The sequence below is a fragment of the Protopterus annectens genome, chromosome 10.part0 (assembly GCF_019279795.1).
Source record: "Protopterus annectens isolate FY-2018-M chromosome 10.part0, PAN1.0, whole genome shotgun sequence".
NCBI classification, from domain to species: Eukaryota; Metazoa; Chordata; order Ceratodontiformes; family Protopteridae; genus Protopterus; species Protopterus annectens.
Window position 1 is genome coordinate 1,729,475,100 of NC_056744.1, and position 12,156 is coordinate 1,729,487,255.

Genomic DNA, 12,156 nt, shown 5'->3' on the forward strand with positions numbered 1-12,156 from the left:
CTGGTGGTTCTGGTACTTCGGCCAAACTGCCTTCAATGAATAAATTATATACCATATAGCAGCTCTTTAAATATGTCTGCTTTTCATACATCATTATTGTTTAGTACACCAGTTACAAGTCATCAGTTGTAAAACACCTAAAAAACGTGCTCCCTCTTCTAATGGATTACTACAGTGCGATGGCATAAATGACATGTGCCAGTACAAGAAAGCTATTGTTTAAGAACTAACCCAGGTATGACAAACTTACTAGTATGGGAAAATGATTAATTTTACATTAAGATTAATTTCTAGATTCATAGCATTGGGTTGTAAAGTTCTATAATTAAACCTGGTTTCCATTTCCAACAGCCTATGAATAAAATCACCCCCTGAGCCCAAATGAGGTTTAGCTAAAATACTAAAGAAAAAGTTGACATCAGATCCTGCATGAACAGAATGAAAATGCTGGGCAACAGGACTGCCCAAACTATGATTTCTAATATCTCCCAAGTTTTCAAGTACCCATATCTTAGTCATTCTCTTAGTTTGTCCTATGTACCATCTTGTTGGTGTGCACCCACAACCTATTACATACATAACTCCATAAGAACAACAGAATCTGTCAGTAGACCTGTACCTTCTCCCATTGATTCTGTTGCCAGTCAAGTTTTTAATCCTACCATATATCTTGCATCTCCCAGAAAGGAAGGATACCAACTGGGTCCCACCCTCCTGAAAACCTTTTAAATGTAAAGTTTCCTTCAAATTTAAAAATCTACGATGAAAAAAACATCCTTTTGGGAAACACACTGCCCAGTAAGTCATCTTGACTAATAATATGCCGCAAATTGCTGACCAAATTTTTTAATTTATTATAAGAGGAAGAAAACCTACTGATAAAATCAATGTCCTTCTCATTGTCTCTATAATCATCCCTTGTGCTGTCCATATACACCCATTTCTCTTCCCTTTTTCTCCAAGTCCTATACAAATGCCCTGCTACCTCATTCTCCATCTTCTTTTCCTCTGCCTTTTTTCTGACATCCAGGGAATAACTTGTATTCAAGAGCCTGCTTTTAACTTTAAGAAACTAAATTTCCAACAGTGATTTCTCTGACCTAGTACTCAAAATATGTTTTAATTCCCCATACAATAATGACTTTAATAAATGTGGGGGATGCATACTGTTAGCATAAAGAAAATTGTTAACAGGTGTCCTTTTTCTGTAGGGTATGAATTGTAGCTGGTTGTCCCTACTAACATAGAACTCCTCTATGCAGTTTGTATGTAAATTCTAAACCAGAGAACTCACAGAGGGTAGAGACCATCCAACCTGTACACAGCAAATGCAAATAAAACTTTAACAACTACAAAGCATATGCGGAAGCTTAATTCATAGTTAAGCTTTGAAGAACAGCAGTGTAATGTGAATGAGTGCAGTTAACTATGAACTAAAGTTCTGTGTATGTTACATTCATTACTTCACACTTAACTATAGAATGCAAACCTCTTAGGGAGAGGGAGAATAAATTAGCCATCTTTTCTTAAGTCTGTATTTCCTTTGCCAGTTTTTTAAATCCAGTAAGTTTGTCAGCATGAAATGCTTTTACCCACATTTTATAGGTCTCCAAAAATCTCATTTTTAATGTTCGCCTTTGATTTGATTCAATAGTGCTTAGAGTTGCCCATGTTTCTATCCATGCTACTGGTGCACACTTTTCACATACTTTTTAAAGGTCGTACAGTAACTACCAGTTGTACAGCTTCAGGTCCCTAACCCTTAGTCCTGTCACTATCGTAATCCTTTTATTGTCTTGCTGAATCCATTGGTAGTGGTGGAAAACTGATATCCTTCACACTTGCCGTTCCTTGTCCACACCTACTAGTTTATATGCTTGAAGCTGGTTGGAATAAAGAGTTTATTTTTACTAATTCTCATAACCCTGCTGCGATGTTAACCATTTTTGCAGCTCTTCTCCTGTATGCCATAAACGCTGGACCTTACTTAGGGCTCTCTCTGTTATAGCTCCTCACTGTTTACCCCACATTATACGTGTGCCCCACAAATCCTTTTCCAGTCTTAGTGCAGTACCAGATTTGGTGTTAATTGTATTTCTAACTTCTAACTAAATTAAGGCTGAGTAATTGGCTTTTGTTGTCCTACAAGATTGTGTGCCATTTCTTATTTTATTGATCATAAATTCCCTTAAACATTGTAACTAACTCCTAGGAGAATTCCTTTTTTATATGTTTAGATTTTTGGAGTGTTACATGGCTACCACAAAAAAAACCTCTCCTATTTCCAGCTACACCCCATTTAATTTATTTCTGGAAAAGTTACTGTCCCTTATTTTGAGTCATCTCCTGGGGGATGCTTGGCTCCCCTAAATTTATTTCTGTATCTAATAGAAGATCTGTACTCCCAGGGATTCCTATATTCACCCTCTTGTTCACCCCTTCCAGGGCCATTCTGCTTCCCCATCCTGTAGCTGTGTGTTACAAGAGATGGGTACATGTTTACCATGTAGGCACTTGTAGATCATTCTTTTCACAAATACAGACTCCCGTCAGGAACACTAAAGTCTTATAGTGTACACATTTGCTACTTGCCATCTTGGTACTACAAAGAAAAAAAATCGTGTCCTCACAAGCTATTCAGCATTGGGCACACCTGCTGCTGTGCTTTTATTTTCTAGACTGTAGTTTGGTTGCATGTCAAAATCCTTTCTAACTGCTTGCAGAATATATGAATGAATGAATGAATGAATGAAGACATGATTTATGCTAGCCAATGGTATTGTATGCATCTGTAACCTTAAAATTTCTGTTAATTTGAATATGTGATGTGAAAATGTAATAAAAGGCACAACACAGTAGTATCCAGTCTGGAACTATTCATCTTTGTTGCCTGTTTTGGCTAATTTGTAACATATATGCTCCTGCTCATTAGCAACATCTTTAATAAATAAGTAACGAATGTACAGTAAATTGCTTGCCTGAAAATTAAGTGTTAAAGTCATAGTGTATAGAGTGTGGAACTCCCACAAGGATCAGATACTAAACAAAACACTTGCTAAGACAGAATTCTGAATTGCAATACACAAAACACATTCTAAGGGGCATGTTTACACAGATTAAAATACAGTGCCATTTCATTTCATTTAATCCCGTGGAAGGAGCAATGCTGAATTACCATATAGTCATGGCCTTTAGATGGCATATTTTCACTAACAGTTTAACTTCCAATTATAACTTTTCTTATTTGGTGTTTAAAATGGTGCTTTTATTCTTTCTAAAAACACTTTTACTGGTGAAATGCTGAGCCATTGCAACTCGCACCTGAGGTTATCAGCCACTTTCATGCTGATGACATTTGATTAGAATACAGTTTACTTTCATGCACATTTCAGGAAACTGTAGTTGATTAAGGAATAGTCCATGAACTGAGGCTGTTCACAGTACTGGAAACTACTGAGTCATGTTTATTATTGCAACCAAAGGCAATGATCCAAATGCAAGTTCAAAATAAAGAATACATTAGATCTGAATTAGACATTCAATAAAAAAAAAAAAATAAAATATGTAAGAATTATTTCATATATATATATATATATATATATATATATATATATATATATATATATTCATATTTTTTATATATGCAGTAACTACAGAGGGATAAAATTGATCAGTCACAGCTTGAAGTTATGGGAAAGAATAGTAGAAGCTAGGTTAAGAAGGGAGGTGATGATTAGTGATCAGCAGTATGGTTTCATGTCAGGAAAGAGCACTACAGATGCAATGTTTGCTCTGAGAGTGTTATTGGAGAAATACAGAGAAGGTCAGAAGGAGTTGCATTGTGTCTTTGTAGACTTGGAGAAAGCATATGACAGGGTGCCTAGAGAAGAGTTGTGGTATTGTATGAGGAAGTCGGGAGTGGCAGAGAAGTATGTAAGAGTGGTACAGGATATGTACGAGGGTAGTGTGACAGTGGTGAGGACTGCAGTGGGAGTGACAGATCAATTTAAGGTGGAGGTGGGGTTACATCAAGGATCAGCTCTGAGCCCTTTCTTATTTGCAGTGGTGATGGACAGGTTGACAGATGAGATCAGACAGGAGGCCCCATGGACTATGATGTTTGCAGATGACATTGTGATCTGTAGTGAGAGTAGGAATCAGGTTGAGGAGTCTCTGGAGAGGTGGAGATATGCTCTAGAGAGCAGAGGAATGAAGGTCAGCAGGGCTAAGACAGATTATATGTGTGTAAATGAGAGGGACGGTAGAGGAATGGTGAGGATGCAGGGAGTAGAGTTGGTAAAGGTGGACAAGTTTAAGTACTTGGGATCAACAGTTCAGAGTAATGGTGAATGTGGAAGAGAGGTGAAGAAGAGAGTATAGACAGGGTGGAATGGGGGGAGAAGAGTGTCAGGAGTGATTTGTGACAGACGGGTACCAGTAAGAGTGAAAGGGAAGGTCTACAAGAGGGTAGTGAGACCAGCTATGTTATATGGGTTGGAGACAGTGGCATTGACAAAAAGGCAGGAGTCAGAGCTGGATGTGGCAGAGTTAAAGATGTTAAGATTTGCACTCGGTGTGACTAGGATGGACAAGATTAGGAATCAGTATATTAGAGGGTCAGCTCAGGTTGGATAGTTTGGAGACAAAGCAAGAGAGACGAGATTGCGTTGGTTTGGACATGTGCTGAGGAGGGATGATGGGTATATTGGGAAAAAGATGCTAAGGATGGAGCTGCCAGGTAAGAGGAAAAGAGGAAGGCCTAAGATAAGGTTTATGGACGTGGTGAGAGAGGACATGCAGGGGGTTGGTGTGACAGAGCAAGATGCAGAGGATAGGAAGAAATGGAAAGAGATGATCCACTGAGGCGACCCCTAATGGGAAAAGCCGAAAGAGGATGATGATGATGATGTAAGAATTATTTCACATTCTCTGATGCAGAATAAAATTTGAATGTGTAGAATATCCATCTTTAAATATTTTTCCATATATGTGGACCTATATTTGCTTTGGCATTCCCTTGCTTTCTGAGTTAAATATCTGCCTGCTGTTCTCTAACCATGCTTGTTTTATCTATACCAAAGTGGTTAGCTTCTTACTTTAAAAAAAAAGTTTACAAGTGTTCTCATTTCTCCAACTTCATGTTATCTATTAGTTCACATTTATATTTGGTAGGAATTTTGCAGGGCAATAATGCTTTATGGTTGTACTGAGGATCAGACTAAAGGTGTTTGTGAGTGGCTCACTGAAATTTGTCCATTTTGGTTACCTTCTCTTAAAATAATAATTAAAATTCGAACATTCTGGCTACCTTCCTTTAAAAAAATATTGAAATTTGGACATTCTGGTTACCTTCCCTTAAATTAATAATTGAAATTTGAACATTCTGGTTACCTTCCCTTAAAATAATAATTGAAATTCAAACATTCTGGTTACCTTCCCTTAAAATAATAATTGAAATTTGAACATTCTGGTTACCTTCCCTTAAAATAATGAGGACAGCTTAACTACCCATTCTGCATAATTGTACAGGACTTCACTGCAAAGTGTTTTTGCTTTGGCGGCCCATCTTTATTAGTTTCTGACAGAATATTGGTGTTTGTTTTTATACTTGCACACATGCCGTGTTTGTAAAGCACTGTAAAGTATTTTCAGCTAAAAGTAAAATGCCAGGTTTGAGCAGCAAATTTGCAATTAATGCATTTAGAATGTTTTAAAATGATTTGCAGTAGTTTACGGCATGTAAAATTATATGCTTTTATGTAATGAGTAAGTGAAAAAATATTCGGCATACCTCAAGAACTGTATAAATTGTGATCAAAAGATCCCAGACTTTTGTTCAAAATTAATGGTTTATGCAAAGCACTGCCCAACACACAAAAATAGACCTCTTTTAATCACTTCTGAGGTTACTGTTATGTTCTATTACAGGCAAAAACAAAACACAACAAAATCATGTACTGTCCATTATCCTTTATTTGACAAATTATGAAGGATCATTTTCAGAAAACATTGTTTGAATCTATCCAAACTGAGCATTTGTGTTTACTGAGGGGCTCCCTTTTAATGACAAATATTATTGTTTCATTCTGCTGTGAAATGATGTGCTCATTAACTCTTAAACATGCAGACAGACTACAACATACTGGTTTATTTTAGTTTACTTCTACTGCCCTAACTTCCTAGGACATGGTTATCTAAAGCCTAGTTCTGAGTGAGAGAAGGAAGTTTTTTTTTTTTAATCAGGTTTCAAACTTATTTCTGTATGGGATACTCTGCAGTCCTATGGCTGTTCTTCTTCACTATTATAAAGTCATACATTATATTCATACAGTAAAGGCATTTTTAAATGCACATGGTGAATTGGATACATATATTTCTTGCACACTCTCTGAATATCTCTAATTGTGAAATTATGCTAATTTGCCTGACAAGTTACATGTCATTGAGTTATAGTCCCTGCATACCTCTCAGTATTAGGAAATAGAATTTTCTGTCTTTCTAATGGTTTTATTCTAACAATCCCTTAGAGAATCTCATGTGCAGCCAACACAATTCGTATTTGTAAATATTGATGTATTCCTAACCATGCCTCTCAAAATTGTTTCTACCACTAGAAGCAATAACTTATTGTAGTCATTTAACATAATTCTTAAGTATAGATTAATTCTATTCATGTTCTAGTTTGCCATGAATTGGACAATTCTTCTTGCTGTAGTACTGGCTCATTAACTGTAAACACCAATGTTTTTCTAACTGAATTGTAAAAAATTAAAATTGATTATATTCTTCTGCTAAAGTCTGCCTGTTGTAGCATATTATTGGATATCTGAAAATAGTCTAAACTTCTCCATATGTGGTTCAATGACTAAGTATCAGTTGTATCGCTCATGTTAAATTAGCCACATTTGGAAGCTTCAGATATTTGTGTAATCTTTTAAGTGGGAATGCATTTGTCATAGTCTCTCTCTTTTTACTTCAGGTGGAATGCCATTTTGTCAGGGTATGGATCCTTAAGAATGTGTATTGATTTTAAATATGTTCTTAAGACATTATACTGCCTTTAAATGTCCAAATAACATTTTACGATTTTTACCATACTCTTCTCTTATTTTGCTATATATATGGTAATGTTCTTACTAAAGTTGAGATTCTCTATACCTCCCAATACTATTTGGATGGTATTTAGGAAAACAGCTGTAGAACTTGCTCTTAATCTGAGCTAAAAATATCACGTACCATTTGCCTGAATGGCATTCTAATTAATGGCAACTAGTTATGATGTCTAGGTTGTTTCAAAATTCAGACCACTCATGTCTGATATACTGTCACAAGTTATGGCTTACAAGTGTCCCTTCCTGAGAAATAGCATTAATGTCTACCCTAATGTCAATGCATATTTTGTTATCTGTGTTTTGTTTTTGGAGGAATTGCTGTAGGTGTTATGCAGAGAGCATGATTTTTATATGTTAAGGCACCTTCATTTAGGCATGATTTTACTGGATTTACGGATTGTGTGTGTGTATGTGTGCTAGTTTGATTTTCTAGGTTTCCCTTGAAGTATGTCTGGAAACTCTTCTTACAGTCGGAAGTAGAGGAAGGCAGTTCATTTCTATATTGGAATCTAGGAGTTATTGAACCTAAGAGAGAGGGTAGAAGTGATAATGCTGCACTGAATAAAAATGAGAAGGTGGGATGAAGGAAAAGGTCATGAGATGGATTTTCACAGCTGGGAGGTGCTTGTGGGACTGTACAACAGAAAGGGAAAGGCTATTATGAGCAGGAAGGTTTGGGCTAGGAAATGAAGGGAGGAGGAAGAGGAGATGGGTTGTAGGAAGATGCATTAGAAAAAGGAATACATTTTTTTCTGGCATCATGTTATAGATTAAAACAAGGAAAACAATGCTGCTTGCATGGGTAAAAAAATGTAAAATATATGGGAGATTTTAATTACCCTAGCACTGATTGACTACATACATTATTAAACAGCAAATATTCTGATATACATAGGCTGTCGAAGCAGATTGGAACAAATAGTGTGACAACAAATTAGGGATGGCAATATCTCCGATGTCAGTACTGGCAGAGGTAGCATCATTCTTTTTCTTATTCTGGTTGTACCTTTAGAAAATCAACACATGTCATGATGTGGTCATATTTAACCTAAATGTAAAATCCAACTTGGTCATAAATAAAGCATCATTCCTAGACATTACCAATGGAAACTATAATGCAATAAATGGCATACTTGGAGAAATGGATGGGAATATTGTTTTCAGTGACACAATATGTTTGGTAAGATACCATCAGTTTGTTGTGCGATATTAACTTCTGTATACACAAACACATATTGATACTCTACATAGTAAATTTAACAACAATTTTGTGGTGGAATTACAAAATTTAATAAGGTAAGATGTATACAAGAAAAAAATAACAAAGTTATGTCTTGGCTCTTAGTTTTCTCAAATTACAAAAATTATAACAGCAAGTCTAGGTTGAAGTATAGAAATTACTTTTGTCAAATTTTCCTGATCAGACTAAGACTTAACTTGGTCTCAAATGCTCAATGCATTAAGGGGGAATTATATAAATGTACTGGATAATTGAAAGGAAAAACACTGAATTTTACATGTTATCAAACAACGGTGAAGTGATAACCCAGCTACAGGACACACAGAATGTACTTGGAGAAACGTGTAAACTTTACATTAAGTAAAAATATTCATCACAGTGTAAAAAAATGAGGAGAGAGACATCTTGTATAACTACAGATGTAGCAGGTTCACTACGATATCTTGTATAACTACAGATGTAGCATGTTCTCCACAATATCTTGTATAACTAGACATAGCAGGTACATCAGGATATCTTGTATAACTACAGATGTAGCAGGTTCACCACGATGTCTTGTATAACTACAGACATAGCAGGTTCACCACGACATCTCGTATAACTACAGAAATAGCAGGTTCACCACGATATCTTGTATAACTACAGACATAGCAGGTTCACCAAGATATCTTGTATAACTACAGACATAGCAGGTTCACCACGACATCTCGTATAACTACAGAAATAGCAGGTTCACAAGGACATCTCATATAACTACAGAAATAGCAGGTTCACCACGATATCTTGTATAACTACAGACATAGCAGGTTCACCAAGATATCTTGTATAACTACAGAAATAGCAGGTTCACCAAAATATCTTGTATAACTGCAGATGTAGCAGGTTCACCAAGTTATCTTGTATAACTACAGAAATAGCAGGTTCACCACGACATCTCGTATAACTACAGAAATAGCAGGTTCACCACGATATCTTGTATAACTACAGACATAGCAGGTTCACCAAGATATCTTGTATAACTACAGACATAGCAGGTTCACCACGACATCTCGTATAACTACAGAAATAGCAGGTTCACCACGATATCTTGTATAACTACAGACATAGCAGGTTCACCAAGATATCTTGTATAACTACAGACATAGCAGGTTCACCAAGATATCTTGTATAACTACAGACGTAGCAGGTTCACCAAGATATCTTGTATAACTACAGATGTAGCAGGTTCACCAAGACATCTTGTATAACTACAGACATAGCAGGTTCACCACGACATCTCGTATAACTACAGAAATAGCAGGCTCACCACGATATCTTGTATAACTACAGACATAGCAGGTTCACCAAGATATCTTGTATAACTACAGACATAGCAGGTTCACCAAGATATCTTGTATAACTACAGACATAGCAGGTTCACCACGACATCTCGTATAACTACAGAAATCACAGGTTCACCACAATATCTTGTATAACTAAAGACATAGCAGGTATACCAGGATATCTTGTATAACTAGACATAGCAGGTTCACGACGATATCTTGTATAACTAGACATAGCAGGTTCACCACGATATCTTGTATAACTAGACATAGCAGGTTCACCACGATATCTTGTATAACAAGACATAGCAGGTTCACCACGATATCTTGTATAACTAAAGACATAGCAGGTACACCAGGAAATCTTGTATAACTACAGATGTAGCAGGTTCACCAAGACATCTTGTATAACTACAGAAATAGCAGGTTCACCACGACATCTCGTATAACTACAGAAATAGCAGGTTCACCACGATATCTTGTATAACTACAGACATAGCAGGTGCACCAGGATATCTTGTATAACTACAGAAATAGCAGGTTCACCACGACATCTCGTATAACTACAGAAATAGCAGGTTCACCACGATATCTTGTATAACTACAGACATAGCAGGTGCAACAGGATATCTTGTATAACTACAGAAATAGCAGGTTCACCACGACATCTCGTATAACTACAGACATAGCAGGTTCACCAAGATATCTTGTATAACTACAGATGTAGCAGGTTCACCATGACATCTTGTATAACTACAGAAACAGCAGGTTCACCACGATATCTCGTGTAACTACAAAAATAGCAGGTTCACCACGATATCTTGTATAACTACAGACATAGCAGGTTCACCAAGATATCTTGTATAACTACAGATGTAGCAGGTTCACCACAACATCTTGTATAACTACAGAAACAGCAGGTTCACAATGATATCTTGTGTAACTACAGAAATAGCAGGTTCACCACAATATCTTGTATAACTACAGACATAGCAGGTTCACCAAGATATCTTGTGTAACTACAGACATACCAGGTTCACTAAGATATCTTGTGTAACTACAAAAATAGCAGGTTCACCATGACATCTCGTATAACTACAGAAACAGCAGGTTCACCATGATATCTTGTATAACTACAGATGTAGCAGGTTCACCACGACATCTTGTATAACTACAGAAACAGCAGGTTCACCACAATATCTTGTGTAACTACAGAAATAGCAGGTTCACCACGATATCTTGTATAACTACAGACATAGCAGGTTCACCAAGATATCTTGTATAACTACAGACATAGCAGGTTCACCAAGATATCTTGTGTAACTACAGACATAGCAGGTTCACCAAGATATCTTGTGTAACTACAGAAATAGCAGGTTCACCATGACATCTCGTATAACTACAGAAACAGCAGGTTCACCACGATATCTTGTATAACTACAGACATAGCAGGTTCACCAAGATATCTTGTGTAACTACAGACATAGCAGGTGCACCAGGATATCTTGTATAACTACAGATGTAGCAGATTCACCAAGATATCTTGTGTAACTACAGAAATAGCAGGTTCACCACAATATCTTGTATAACTACAGACATAGCAGGTTCACCAAGATATCTTGTGTAACTACAGACACAGCAGGTTCACCAAGATATCTTGTGTAACTACAGAAATAGCAGGTTCACCACGATATCTTGTATAACTACAGACATAGCAGGTTCACCAAGATATCTTGTGTAACTACAGACATAGCAGGTGCACCAGGATATCTTGTATAACTACAGATGTAGCAGGTTCACCAAGATATCTTGTGTAACTACAGGCATAGCAGGTTCACCATGATATCTCGTATAACTAAAGACATAGCAGGTATACCAGGATATCTTGTATGACTACAGATGTAGCAGGTTCACCAAGATATCTTGTGTAACTACAGACATAGCAGGTGCACCAGGATATCTTGTATAACTACAGATGTAGCAGTTTCACCAAGATATCTTGTGTAACTACAGACATAGAAGGTGCACCAGGATATCTTGTATAACTACAGACATAGCAGGTTTGCCAAGATATCTTGTGTAGCTACACACATAGCAGGTTACCAGGATATCTTGTATAACTACAGATGTAGCAGGTTCACCAAGATATCTTGTGTAACTACAGACATAGCAGGTTCACCACAATATGTTGTATAACTAGACATAGCAGGTTCACCACAATATCTTGTATAACTAAAGACATAGCAGGTATACCAGGATATCTTGTATAACTACAGATGTAGCAGGTTCACCACAATATGTTGTATAACTAGACATAGCAGGTTCACCACGATATCTTGTATAACTAAAGACATAGCAGATTCATCATGATATCTTGGGTAACTACAGACATAGCAGGTGCACCAGGATATCTTGTATAACTACAGATGTAGCAGGTTCACCAAGATATCTTGTATAACTACAGACATAGCAGGTTCACCAA